Source organism: Gavialis gangeticus, unplaced genomic scaffold (genome assembly GCF_001723915.1).
Source record: "Gavialis gangeticus isolate Ggan-Ray unplaced genomic scaffold, GavGan_comp1, whole genome shotgun sequence".
In the NCBI taxonomy this organism is placed as follows: domain Eukaryota; kingdom Metazoa; phylum Chordata; order Crocodylia; family Gavialidae; genus Gavialis; species Gavialis gangeticus.
Genome location: NW_017729031.1, coordinates 54,260,586 through 54,265,837, shown reverse-complemented (window position 1 = coordinate 54,265,837; position 5,252 = coordinate 54,260,586).

Below are 5,252 nucleotides of genomic sequence, written 5' to 3'. Positions count from 1 at the left end.
AGGTGATTGTATATAAAAGCTTGAAGTGAAGTCTTACTCTGGTATATTGTGTGTGCGTGGTATATGGGGTGTGGGGGAGGGTGTGTGGGGGGGGAGAGCGTGTGTGGATATGTGGGGTGTGGGTGGGTATGGGGTTTGTGGGAGAAACTGTGGGGAGGAGGATGGCGGGGGTGTGGGTGTGGGGTCTGCATGTATGGCAGTGCAAGGAGGGGCGTGGGTTCATGTGTATGGTGAGGTGTGTGGATAGGACTCACCCTACAAACACACACATACTGGCACAACCCCATACTCCCTGGTCCAGCAGTAGTGCTGGAGCAGCGCGGGGGCAGAAAGGCAGGGAAATGGCTGGAGGTGGGGAGGGGCTGGGCTGCTGCGTTCCTTCTTAGGCCTCCCCCCCGGTCCTACTACCCCTGTCTTCTGTCAACTTTGATAGGCGGCCAGGAGCAGATAAATATTTTCTAAATGTTTAGGGCCAGCATACAGCTTCTGGTGGGACAGTTCCCAACATGGCTGCAGCTAGCGTGGCTCCTCTGCTCCCCTCACCTCCAGTGGGAGCAGCCAGACTGAAGCTTCCTCACCGACATGCCTGGAACAGGGCAGGAGAGGGAGGAGGAGTGGCTGCTGGAGGTGAGGGGAGTACAGCAGCACCCAGCTGGTTGCAGTCACACTGGGAATAGCCCCACCGGACGCTGCTTGCTGCGGGGTGTGGGGGGGCGGCAGCAGCTGTTTTGCTCCCCTCACCTCCAGCTGTGGCTGCTGTTCTTGTTCCTGCCCTCCTGTGTCTTTCTGGGCGGGTGGGCAGAAGGCTTCAGCTGGGTGGCTCCTGCCCAGCACGTGGAGCTCTGGCTCTAGCTCCCTGCCACCCACCTGCAGCCGGCTGCTCATCATGCTAGGTGGGTGAAGCAGGTGGAAAGCAGCTGCGAGCTAGAGTGCTGGGCATAAGCCACCCAGCTGAAGCTTCCCACCTGCCCCCCCAGAGCAGTACTGCAGAAGCTGGGGCAGCAGCTGCAGATGGAGGCAAGGGAAGCAGAGCAGCCCTACTCAGCTTCTGGTGTGGCTGTTATGGCTGCAGCTGCTGTTGTGCTCCCCTCGTCTCCTGGTGACAACATGAGCCCAGTTGGCTGCAGTCATGTTGGGAACAGCCCCACCAGAAGCTGTGCACGGGGGTCTGGGCAAGTGGGTGTGGGTGGGAGTGGGAGCAAGGTATAGGGGCAGCTGCGGACCAGGCAAGCTCTGCTGCATGCGGCCTCATCCCTCCCCTCGCCCCCAGCTGTCTTCCAGGCAGCCCCGCCACACCCTTTCCATACATGCCCCGTATCCCCTCCTGCCAACCCCCCTCCACAGGGCAGGATATGGAGGGAGCAGATCATACTTGTATCACTCCCAAATACTGTTCCCCACCCACCCAAAGTCCCATAGGAGTTTTGGTGAGTTGTTGTGGAGAGGAAGAAGTGGGTTGCTGACCTGGCCTGCAACGACTCATCAAAACTCCCTGTGTGGTCCTTAGACCCAAATAATTGCCCATCCCTGTACTACATCCAGTCAGGGTTATCTTAAACCAGTTTTGGCCATTTTGAAAGCAGTTTATATGCACTGAATTTCTGTTGTGTTCCAGATTTAAACCAGTTTCCAGTCACTTATTCTGGTTTATGTGTAATTTCTATCTGTAGCCTGTAGTGTGTGAAATATGCTACCAGCTTTCACAAATAACATATTATTAAAAAAATACTTTGAGAGGCAGGGGATGATGGAGGTGCTTGGCGACAGTTGCTGCCAAGTCAGGGCCCAGTAAGTCCTGTGTATGAAGCTGGGGCAGTATTGCAGGCATTACTCTTGAAGCAGCACTGCAGCAAACAGGTTAGTGTTGTGCTGTTTGTCTTGTGCTTTTTCTTGGGTGGAGAAAGTGCAGTTCAGGTGTATAGCTATTTATGAGTGACGTAAGGGTATTTGCAGGTTCCTGAGCTCTGGAACTTGCTTCTAGTCTGGCAGAACACATGCAGATTCTCAAGAGAGATGAGCTGATTAATTTATGATGACAGACTGAAATTCATAATTGTAAATTCTGGCTAATTGGTTTTCATATTAATGGCATATTACACTATAAAATAACTTTTCTAGGTACAGTACAATTATTTTGTATTTATTCTTTGACTTGTATGTTTAGATCATTCCATGGATGATTAGGAGCATGAATAGGCATCTTAACAAATCAAAATTAATTTGTAAAAATAGAGGACTTAAATAAAAGGACCTCTGGAAGATTAAATATTACATTAAATTGACATTTTTTAGTAGCTCAGGCCCTAAGTGCAAGTTCTGGCTGCTAAAATCTGCTTTTGTTTTTTGGGGAAAAATAATATTTTGAATGCAGAAGAAGTAATACATCATTTCCCTCCCCGACTGATGATTAGTTAATAGAAACTGCCAACCAAATTGCTTCTTTCACAGTGTTCATTTTATAGGACATCCTCATTAATAACTAACATGTAGTCAAAAATTGTAATCATATATTTTTGAATCAGTGTTTAAGGGCTTAATTAACAACAAAAGCACTCATTTATAATATGAGCATAATCCTGACAACATAATTTTTTAAATAATTTAATATGTGGCTTTCTGGTAATTTAATGAATAGCAGGTTGTTAAAATTATTTTAATTTTTAAAATATTCTTGAATGTATCTATCATTTAAAATAACTTTATAGTGCACATTAGACTTTACTATTGTTATAGTGCAGGCAAAATGTTAAAGTCTTAATACCTGCTATTCAAAATCTATCACTGATTGGAGGTCACTGTCCCTGTGTAACCTTAGCATACCTTTGCTTTATTGCAGCAGCACCAGCCAGCAGAGGGTGCACAAGTTAACTAGCAAACCCTGCTCAGAGCTTTGATTATCATTAATGGCATCCTAAAGCTGAGTTGCCAAACAAATCAGTTACTAAGTTAGGTTCATGTTGGACACTGTTACATAAACAACTAAGAAGAGTGAGTTACAGTGTTGCAAAGAGTAAACATACTAGAAAAAGAAAGGGCTTTTTATAGGGCCGTATATGTGCGCCTAAATCCCAGTTTCTTCAAAGACATCACTGAAACTTTTCTTACATATAAAGTTAAGTAAATGTATGTGGGTTAGAAGAATCTAGTCTAAAAATTAAAAAAAATACAAGAGTTTGCCTATGTAAACTAGCGGCATTAATAACTAAAGATCATCATTATTATCTCCATTACTTCCATTATTTAAAAACTCTATATCACAGTGCCCTTACAGGCACTCAATTTTGCTGTGTGCACTTTTCACTACACTTTAGAAAGACAAAAAATCTAGGCAGTTATTAATCTTGTTAAGTGAAAAACCCTTTAACAAGTAAAGCTGCCCCAAACCAGAATTTCTGTTCCATGGAAAAAGCCAAGATTTTGAAATTTGATGTCATTTCAGTTCAGGATAAAAAAGTCAAAATCTCAGAATTTTCTGAAAAATTAAAGAGTGAAATATTAGCTTGTTTTGCCTATTTGAAAATGTTTCATTTCAACTTTTCCTTTTGATTTTTACTATGAAGTCAGAAATTTACTTTGTAAATGATAAACTAAATATTTTGACTTAAAGTGAAATCTTAGTGTAAAAAACATTTTGACACTTACCCACAGAAAAGCCAACAAAATTGAGACATTGTTACAAAACATTTCACTTCACTTTTATTGAATCAGCTTTTCCGGAGATAAACCTGTTCAGTAAGAAACTTCAATTGGCTCTAATTACAAGTAAAAAGAAAGAACAGGGCTAGAGATAAGAGTAGAATGGAAAGTGTCCAAGTAGGCTTTTATTTGGTTTATCTCCCTTTTATTTAGCAAACATATCCCACAATTTCCCCTGTGTCATTCCTTTTCAAAACTCTTTTTGCTAGTAGTTTCACGTTCTCTGCATTTACACAAGGTAATTAAAGATTCTGTAAATAATTGACATCTTTATTTCTACGGTGTCTGCTTCCTTACCTGCCAATCCATTGGTACTTCTTTATTCTTGCAATTGTCATTACCTTATCTTGTCTTGCATTTGCATTAAAACAGTTATTTTTATTGGATTAAATTCCATTTTAACAAACATGCTAGTTTCTGTGTTATAGAGAATAATGTGGAGTAGTTTCCTCTCCAAAAAAATAGCTACATGTAATTTACATTCCAATTTTTATATATGTTATGAAATAAAATAGCTTTCTCTTTTTTCAGAGGTGGTATAGCTATTATTTTTTTAGCAAAGAAACAAAGACAACTCATCCTTTCTCAATGGTGGTTTTCCACTTCATCATAGAATTGAGCTTTGTATCTAAAGAGCTTTTAACAGGAGACTCCAGAGAGAGAAGTTAGATGCGGGGGGTTGTAAGTGTGGAAACAATTCTTTGCAATCAGTTCTCTGCAGACAACAAATCAGGACATGATTAGAAAAACAAAAACTCCTAAATTCAGCCTGTTTTTTTTTCATAATGGCAACAGTGTATCTTAAATTAGTGATGCACATCCAGGGTGCCAAATCCTTTGAAGGGTGACCTGAGGTATGAGGAAATAAGCAAGGTGTGAAGAAATAAGCAGATAAGGTCACCAAGTCTTGCCTCTGCCTGAATTATTCCACTACCCCTACTGCATGGCCCCTCTGCAAGCTGATAAACACTCTAATACAGTATATAAATTAGTTTTTGAAATTAAGTGCCATTCAATTCACAAGTAATGGAGGAGACCTCAAGTCCAGTGAGGGGTGCCTTGAGCCCAGAAAGTTTGAGAACCAGTCTTAAAGACTCCTCCCCTTTCAGTGTTATTCTGGCTCTTGTCTTTGCTTTTCCAGGTGCCCATAGTAGCTTAAGAATTTGTATCCCAAAGAATAAGTTCCGTATATGTCAGCTTCTGATTTGCTGGATGCAAGATGGTCTAGCAAATCTTTGCCTTCAGAAGGGATGTTTTATACAACTAATTTCCTTCCTGCAGTACCCGGTTAGGGAGATATGGTTATGGTAACATAAGATATCACCCTGCCTTGCATGAAACATTTCCTCTTTTCTCGGACACATTTAATTACCAACTCTCCCTTGCAAGCTGCTGTAAGAACAGAGCACTATCATATCTGCTAACTTTAATGGCAGAAATCATGTATTATTATTTGTTTTAGTTGTGTTGACTCTGCAGGGCTGAGGCAAAGCCTGTTTCAGTTCCTTCTTATTAAGTTTTTGAATAGCTACAGCAGTGCAAAGTCACTGAAGGTG